This window comes from Neovison vison, chromosome 6, assembly GCF_020171115.1.
Source record: "Neovison vison isolate M4711 chromosome 6, ASM_NN_V1, whole genome shotgun sequence".
Classification (NCBI taxonomy): domain Eukaryota; kingdom Metazoa; phylum Chordata; class Mammalia; order Carnivora; family Mustelidae; genus Neogale; species Neogale vison.
The window spans coordinates 99,729,128-99,739,171 of NC_058096.1; the positions used below are offsets into that span (position 1 = coordinate 99,729,128).

The 10,044-nt window shown below is 32.3% G+C and overlaps 1 pseudogene; it reads left to right on the forward strand.

Moving 5' to 3' along the window:
- The first annotated feature begins 504 nt into the window (after positions 1-504).
- LOC122910873 lies at positions 505-653 on the forward strand (annotated as a pseudogene).
- Positions 654-10,044: the final 9,391 nt, after the last annotated feature.

Genomic DNA, 10,044 nt, shown 5'->3' on the forward strand with positions numbered 1-10,044 from the left:
CTGGAACGGAACCCATAGTATCTCTGAGGTATGACTGCACCTGGGATAAAGTTTAATTTCTGAATTCAGTGCAGTAAGAGATTAACAATTATACTTAGTAATAAAAGAGAAGTTTCAACAATATACTGTAATATAAGTTAAGTGAATGTGATTTTTCTCAAAATAATTTATTGTGCCATACTCACTTTTCTTCTTGTGAATCATCAGGGAGAAGATAAAATGCCTGTGCAATGCGATGAAATAAGGTGAATGGTGTGGGCTTTGGGACATAGCATTAGGTTGCTACTGACCTTCTGAAGATGATTAGAAGAGAGCCATCTGCTTCTAGACTGCTATTGACCTTGGGAAACTGAAACTGTGGAAAGCAAACCCGTGGCTGGGTGAGGACTCCTGTATTGACAAAGGACTAAAAAGTTGTAGGAAAGATAACCCAGAAATGTATTACACTATACATTTAAGATTTTATTAATATCAACAAAGACTGGATTTAATAGGTTAAGTTTCATCGCTTCTTGGCCTTTTGGCTAAGATCAAGTGTAATAGGTTAAGTTTCAATAACTTGGTTCAATTTTGGCTAGCCTCTGACTGCTTTCAGGTTCTATCGGTCTTTGGAGACAGGCTTTTTAGCTCCTGGTGTAAAAGACCTTCCATTCAGAGCCACACTTAGGAAAGATCAAAACTGAATGCTGATTCTAAGCAGTAGCACTAAGTACTTTGAACACCTGGAAAACAAGGAGAGTTTCACAGATCATAAGGAAAGCATCTTTGCTGGTCAATAAACAATAATACTTGTTTTAAATAAAAAGAGTAGACATGTGTTCCTTCATCTCAATCCAAGGTGTAAAATATGCCTTGCATAACCTAGCGAGACAATAAATTTCGTCTTTCAATTACATTAAAAAAACTCCCTCCCCCCAAGGAATTGTTTTGTAAACTTCTTCAGTGATGTGTGTTTTCATGCCTGGCAAATAAATGAAAAAAGGATAAAATCTTGCCATTTGCAATGACATGGGAGAAACCAGAGAGTATTATATGAAGTGAAATAAACCAGTCAGAGAAAGACAAATACCATATGATCTCATTCATAAGTAGAATTTAAGAGACAAAACAAGCAAGCAAAGGGAAAAAAAAAGAAGAGAGAGAGAAAGCAAGAAACAGGCTCTTCATTACAGAAAACAAACTGATGGTTACCGGAGGAGAGGGTTGAACAGATGATGAACACAGAGTGTTGTATGCAATTGTCGAATCACTATATTGTGCATCTGAAATTAATATTGCACTGTATGTTAACTAATTGGAATTTAAGTAAAAACTTAAGAAAAATAAATCAGCTCAGTAGTCATTGACTTTACTGTGGTCTCTTTGTTTCCTTTAAACACTGATACCTGTGTCAGTGTTAGCAGCTGGACTCTAATCAGTAAGAATCCTACATGCTATGGGGCAGAATTTCAAAAAGATACGTAACCTACCATTTTGAAAACATTTCTATCTTTCCAAAAATACATTAACAATACCATATATTATGTTCCTCAATAATTCTAAAACATGGATTCAATTCAGTAAATTACCACTTAAATTCAATGCTTGAACAGACATGTATTGCTTTCTCATACCAAATAAGGAGTCTATTAACCCAAAGTATTTTCTCTGTTTATGGCAGCTGCCAGGACAGTCTGTGCTGAATTCATTGTTCATGAATACTCAAAAATTCTTTTTTTGTGTCTGGCAATATTTACTCCTCTATATCTTTCAAGTATTTGTATATTACCTTTTGTAAATGCTGCTGTTGATGATGTGTCATATTTGTAGGATTACCGTATAATTTTGTGTGCAGTAGATCGTTTAAAGCTTAAATAAACTTTTAAATATATTACTTTTTGTTTGTTTGTTTACCACCAATAGACTGTGTCATTTTGACTGAAATTACAACTGGTTTCATTGTGAACAGGCATGACCTTCATGTGAATTAAAAGGAAGATGTCTAACCCTAACTAGAAAAAATAGATTCATCTAGGGGGGAAAAAAAAAAGTCTTTTACTCTTATGGTCTCTGATGGTTAAGGTTGTCTCTTATTAGGTCACATAGGAGCTCATGTGGTATGGCTTGCCATTGAGATGACCATACAAGGTTTTTGTTTTGTTTTGTTTTTAGATTAAGAACATATTCCTTAAGCCATCAAAAAATTCACAGTGGCTTTAAAGGTTTAAAACTTAAAAACAATTTTGGCTCTTTTATTTATTGTGATATATATACCAACTGTTTTAGAGATGTCTTTTTTTCTTTTCTGAAAAGGTAGTTTATCATGATCTTTAAGGTTCTTTCTATCTTGTAATTTATTAACTTTTTTACTTCTAATTAGTTTTTAAAATCCAATATAATGGTTTACTATCTTAATTCTTATATCTACTCACTAATATACTCACATGAATACTTTAATACTGTAACTTCAGACTCATTTTCTATTTGACAAAATAAAACAAAACCTTTGTGAAGTTGGATTTTTTATTCAGTAATAGACTTAAAACTTGCCTCCCCTCCCCCCGGCAGTTATTGACCTTTCTTACAAGAGATTATTAGCTAAAGGTCACTGCCTTTGTATTTTGTTACCTTAAAGCTAAAGAATTTATTATCTCATCCTTAATACTATGGCAGATCATTTTCTTCATGGGCTGTGTAGTACATAAATAATGCAAGATTTAAAGTCTCAGAATTCCTTTATCAGCAGATAGCAGAGTACTTTAAAAAAATTCTTTTCTGGCTTGAGGTAGCAGCCTACTTTTATGCTGAATCCACTCAAGGATTTGTGAACTGCTTATGTATGGGAGGCAAGCCACAGATTCCAGGCGGATCTGAGGAGACACCCGCCACAGATTGAATCCACCCTCCATAAAATTCGCCAGAAAAGAGAACTGACTGAAACACAATTTTAGTTTTTAAAATTGTGAAAAATGACATAGGTAGAGACATTTTTAAAATAGAGCCAGAACAGCCCTTTCAGAGGAGCTGCCTTGCCCTTCTATTTTGTAAACCTTCAAACTGGGCCAAACTGCCAACATTCCCAAGAAGTCAGCAAGAATGAGAAAATCCAGTGTGAAAAGACAAATAAAAGTGAACTTTTCCCAACTGACCACTTCACCAGACTCATCAGTGAAGAACTAATCTAGATCTCCTTGTCAGCACCATATCCTTTTTCTTAAAAAACACTCATCTAATCTTTTTCTTTCTCCTCAAAACCCTGAGTCCACCTCCTTTGAGGTACACTATTCAGGTTATCACCTAAATCTGTCTACCCTGAATTGCAATTCTTTGATCCCAAATAAATGCAATGCTTTTTGAACAGGTTTCTGGTTCTTAGGTTGACAAAAATTACTGGATGAAGTTACTTGTTTTGTTTTGTTTACCCATTGCTGGTTTTCTGGCATGACTGCTAGAACAGGAAAGAAAGAAATTGGAAAGTGGAGATGGAACTGTGCAGTAAGAATGGGAAAAGAGACTGTATGACTGTGATCCCAGTAGAAACAGTTTTGCAATCTGAAACAGAATGGCCACATACACTTTTCCTTAGTAGATTTTAAATAAAATAAGAGAGAGAAAGTTCCTGACTGACAGAAATGTAACACATTTTTCAAATGTTGCAAGTTCCATTACCACCCAAAGGAGGAAAAATAAATGTCATTGTTACACTTTTCCCAAATGCCTGTGCTGGAATACTGCCAAATAATTAGGTGGCAAATTTTGACCTGTTTCAAGATGCTTATCAACAGAGGGTTCAAAAGACCAGCAGTTCTGCCTCTAGAAGTTCAGAGGCCTTATTAAACTTATTTATGTAGTCTAAAAATCATTTTTTATTTTTAAAGTACTATTAAAAATTCGCTTACACATTTGATTCCTAAGCCTTCCTAATTTTGACAGATGGATGTTAAACTGCTATAACCCGGAAAAAAAATAAAAATCTCCAATTGACCTGGATCGTTTTTTGTGTTAAATGTTTGAACATCAAAATAATTCTATTAGCTGGTATTGAACAGTAACAAGAAGGGGAACAAAATTTCAGTGTGAAATAGTATAAATTAAATGTCCTGCACAAACTATACAATGATTAGAAGTATTCAAACACAAATAAAAATTTGTAATAAAAATTTTACAAAACTTTTTTCTTTGCTTGTTTTTATTTCATATCTCATTATAGATCCAGCTAACAAAATAATAGACTACTGCTGACGTGTATTTCAAAAGTCTTCAAGAAATTTTAAAAACGAACAAATAGACTCTAGTAAACTTTAATTGAAATACAACATTCAACCAACAAAATATACTATGTTATGCCATATTTTTACACTTTGATCTTTTTCCAAGCTCTTTAGAATATAGGAAAAATGGGTCACCAATGTTCTCATTGAAATTAGGAATAGTTTAGATGTCTTTTATCCAGTCTAATTAATTTAACATTCACTTTGAAAAAATAAAAGCAAGTATTAACATATAGAGAAGTTGAATCATTACATTATACACCTATAACTAGTGTCATGTTGTATGTCAGCTATATTCAGAATAAATGTTTTTAAAAAGAATAAAAGAAAAAAATTAAGCCAGTGAATTCACCTCTCCACACCTATTAGTACCAGCAGTAAGATTTTCAAGTAGTTTTACATTTTCTATCACAAAGTGTAAGATGGATATGATACTTTGAATAATTTAATACAATAAAATTAAATTGATATTATGGAGACAAATGCTATGAAATCCACTGATACTTAATTTACTGAAAGTAATATAACAAAATAATTATTTAGCACTTAAGATAGGAAGATGAGGCCTGGCAGATAAAATAAGTGTTGGGTTAAAAAATAATCCATTGATGACAGATATCTGTAATATTAGTAGGAGATAAATAAAGATGCATATAATGTCCCTCAAAATTACTGAGCGAGACACAATTTGATAGACATGGGCAGGCATGCATATAACTGTTCAAATAGTTTTGTGAATATTGACTAGCTGGGTATATTTAATTTATGCATGAAGAAGGAGTACACTACGGTGAAATATACTAAGGGACAAAATGATGGACCAAAATATGAGCTTTATGGTTTTCAGATAAACACATATGTATGTTTATTTAAACATGGAAATATTATCCTACTAATATGACAATATCTCCAGTGGGCCCATTAAAATTTATTGTGTCAGTCTTTGTTTCACATTACTGACAAAATAGGACATAACCCCTCAGCTCTAAAGGAAATACATAGTGAGACCTGTTTAAAAAAAATAAAACAACAACATGATCTTGAATGTAAATATGCTCTTAAACATTCCGAAGAAACAGATCATTGACTTGGTGCAAAAGCTTTTCCAGCCTATCATGGAAATACATATTTAACGAGTTTGTAAATTTCAGGTCAATGGTCCGCTAGACCAAAAAGTCTTGGAGCTGTTACAGTATATCCTGTGAATGCACATTTAGGGAATTTAAAAATCACAGATTGTTGACTTGATTATTGATGCAAAGTAGCCATTACAGTTAATCAGGTAATTAAATAACCTATCATAAGAAGTACATTTATAGGATGCAGTCATAATTTCTGAAGAGAATTAAATGTAATATTCCTTTCAAAATACTTTGATCAATTTTGATATTCTATTTTGGTACTTCTTCTCTTCTTCCTTGTTACGCATTTTCTTCCATGTATAGTGGAGGAAAAGCTTTTCCTTGACACTCTTACAGTCCCTGTCTGGACCTAAAAATTAAACTGACAAAGACAAAATTAATGTGAGAAAAGCATACAAATTTATTTAACATTAATTTTACATGACACAGGAGACTTCAAAAGGAAATAAAGATACCTGTTGTTTTTTTACATTAAGTTTGATGAAAAGAGTGAAGTCCTATATAAACAGAATAGGTTAAGTAGTATGATGTAAGTGCAGTAAACTGGAGGAAAATTAGTAAGGCCTGTTTGGTAAGATTTTTCTTGATGTCTTTTGTCTTTGGAGTTAAGGATGCTCCTTTTCTTTGGGTGTAGAGACTGCGTCTCTCACATGTGGCTTTTCTGATCTGTTTCAGGGGAGATGTGCAAGGCAAGGTGGAGGTCAAAGCGACCTTCCTATTTCTGCCATTTTCTGACACTGCTTCAACTTAAATTCAATATGCCAAGATGCCATATTTCGGGGTAATATGTCCTGAACCCTGTAACATATATAAATACACCTATCTCTAACAATGATACAGGTTTTTGCAAATATTTGTAAAATTTCCAATAAACTACACAAGCTAACACAGTAAAAAAAATGTTATTCATTACATTGCGACTTTGTCAGTTTTAATCCAGGTCATGATTCTGAATGTATTTCTCTAATATGAAATACTTTAAAATTTCAATTTTTCCTCAAAAGATATGTTTTAAAGTTAATGAAAAGATTTGAGGCTGGGCACCTCTGTGGCTCTGAGGGTGAAGCATCTGCCTTCAGCTCAGATGCTTCATAATCCCAGGACACTAGGATCAAAGCCCCATGGGCACTCTGCTCAGCTGCTGGGGGAGGAAGAGGGAGAGTCTGCTTCTCCCTCTTCCTCTGCTCTACCCCTCCCCCTTGCCAGTGTGTGCATTCTCTCCCTTGCTCAAATAAATAAGTAAAATATTTAAAATAAATAAATAAATAAATACAGAGTTTGAAGCTCATCGCCTCTGTACTAGTTGAACATTTGCTATGCTTTCCTATTTATGTCACCCATAACATTTATTTAACCCTGTCTGGGTGGAGATATATATGTATATAGTTAGTGATAGTTGCAATTTTATCTGTTAAAACAGATCTAATTCATACATTTGGATGAAAATCAGTCATTTAACTAGAAACCACAATATTTACCAGAAAACCTCTATTGGTAAAAGTAAAATTAAGGTGTGCTGTTTATCTAAAAATTAAAATTTTTTAATCCGCACTTAACTTTGGGACTATTGTGTACAAGCTCTGAATCATGCCATGTCTAATTTTTGTACATGTATTACATATATTATATATATGTACATCTATTCATATATATTATATATGTGTGTGTATGTGCACTTAAGTATGACAAAAATTATTTTAGTCAAAAATTTGAATTATGTGTAAATCTACAAATGTTTCATATACTCTAAATAATTACACAAAAGGAAAATATTGGCATTTTAAAAATAAGGAACATCTTAAATGTACTTGTTAAACACTTTCCTGAACTTTAAAAATCAATGCTTAAAATTTCTATGTGTTCTACTTGAATCAATACTTGATAGTAAAATGGCACATCTTCCATTCCTTTTTTTCACACTTGAACTATAAAATTTTTTTTAAGATTTATTTATTTATTTGAGGGAGGGAGAGAGAAAGAGAGAAAGAGTGTATGTAGAGGAGGGGCAGAGGGAAAGGAAGAGTCTTCAAACAGACTCCCCACTGAGGGTGGAGCCTGACTAGAAGCTGATCCTAAGACACTGAGATCATGACCTGAGATGAAATCAAGAGTCAGATTCTTAACTGACTGAGCCACCCAGGGGCCCCAGACTATGAGATATTTTTTTCCAAAGTTAGATAATCTGAATTGTTGCCTTTTGTTATGTTCAGGAAGACTCCAAAACTTACAGAGGTCTCAATTATCTGAATTTCTTCAATAACTTCTTCTTCAACTTAGCTTTCCTGACTTTACTTCTTTACAGGTCCCATAAAACCTGTGCAGAATCAGCAGGTCCCTGAAGCTTCCTGCTCTCATATGGCATCTGTGTCTGCCTGGAATAGTCTTTATTCCATTTTTCAGCTGAAGAACTCTTCTCAGATGTGCTAGACACTGATAATTCAAAATAAATGAGATACAATTACCATTCTCAAAAAGCCTTACTCTTCTTTCAGGGCTCTGTTTGGTCACATTTTCAAATCATTCTTCACATCTCAAAATAAAGTTAAGTACATCTTCTGAATCTTATAACTCCTTTCTTATGCCCCTACAGTAACTGCAAACTCTTATTATTCTGTAATGTAGTAATCTACTTATATCTTCCATTTGTTGTTAGTTTCTTAAAGAAAATGGATGTTTTATTCCCTTCTGTATCCTAATCTGGCTAATTGCACTTTAATAAATTTTGGTAAGTGAATTGCTAATGAATTATAAATTCAAGGCTACTAGTTCTAAAATAGAAAATACATAGTAGGTCATGTGTAAAAGGAGCATTGTTTTATGTTTTTCTTATATTTACATTTATTCAAAGATGACTGTTAAAACCTCTTTCATCAGATAGCATTTTTTAAAAAGTTTCTCAATTCAGTTCTGTTAATTTTTGCAGTATACATTTCAGGGCTGTATTAGTGTCATACAAATTTAGCATTGTTAAATATTCTTGGTAGATTGATTATTTTGTCATTTAAAAATTTTTCTTTGTCTCTATTAATGCTTTCTGTTTTAAAGTTTGCTTTACCTGATATCACTACAGTTAAACCAATCATGTTTCTGATAGTGTTGACTGGTACATACCAGTTTATTTTCAACCTTTATTCTTAGTATTTAAGAATTTTCTTGTTTAAGCAGGATATAGGTGGTTTTGTTTTTGTATTCAGCCATACAGTCTTTGTCTTTCAATTGGAATATTTAATCTGTCTCCTTTTAATGTAATTGTTAATACATTTGCATTTAACTCTACAGACTTACTACTGATTTTCTAATTGTACCAAATATTCATCATAACTTAAAAAAAAAGATTTTATTTATTTATTTGAGAGAGAAAGAGAGAGAACATGATTGGATGGGTGGGGAGCACAGGGAAAGGGAGAAACAGATGCCCCACTGAGCAGGGAAGCCTAACACAGGGCTCAATCTCAGGAACCTGAGATCATGACCTGAGCCAAAGGCAGATGTTTAATCCATTGAGCTACCCAGGTGCCCCTTACCTTAACTTTTGATTCCATTTTTTATTTACTTTATTTCTGTTTTCTACTTTATTATTTTCTTAATGAAACAATATTTTATTTTTACTATAGTGAAAATAATAGGTATTATAAAATGTTACATAAATATATTGAAGACTAATGATCTACTTTTACTGTCTTTCAAACAATATAAAGACCTTTGAGTACTTTACCTGTAATTACTACCACCTGCATATATGCTAATATTGACATGTAATGCATATATTAAATACAATGATATATATATATATATATATATATTTTTTTTTTAGAAAGAAAGAAAGTGCAAGCAGGGGGAAGGGCTGAAAGAGAGGGAGAGGGAGAGAGAGAATCTTCAGGACACTCCCTTTGGCTTGGACTCAAATGCAAGTCTTGATATCACAATGCTGAGACCATGACTGAAGTCCTGAGGTGGAATCAAGAGTTGAATGCTTAACCAACTGAGCCAGCCAAATACACCTATATATATAATTTTAAAACAAAAAAAGTTCATTATTTTAGACAGCTACTATCTACTTATTTAACTTCATTTTGTTCTTCATTTTTAACTATATATTTCTATGTTTAATCTGTCTGATTTTTCTTTTGGGTGATGGATTAGCTGTAGTATTTTCTTTAAATTTCCTAATGATAGTATCTCTCCATTTTTATTTATCTTAATGTCTAAAATATCATTATTTACCTATATATAAACATATAAAACTATATGCAGACATATATAAGTATTTATAATTTTTAATAATTATAACTTCTGATTTGATTAGTGTAATTTTATCATTCACATGGGTAGAATTTTGATTATATTAATACCACAATCCCAAGTACATTTCTATTCAATTGGTTTCTTAGTATCAATTTATTTGCTTCAAGGTAGAACCTTTCCTTTAGTAAATTCATGCCCTGACACCATGGTAAATAATTATATTTTCAATATTGATAAATTTAACTTAGTTTGCAGTATTATTTGCAATACTCTTAGATCTTATACTTAAAAATTAATTTCCAAAGTCTTATTCAAAACATTTTATATATATATTAAAAAAAAAACCTTTTTTTAATTAGATGAAAAAGATCAAACTTGACTGATTTTCTACTTAAAATATCGGGTGA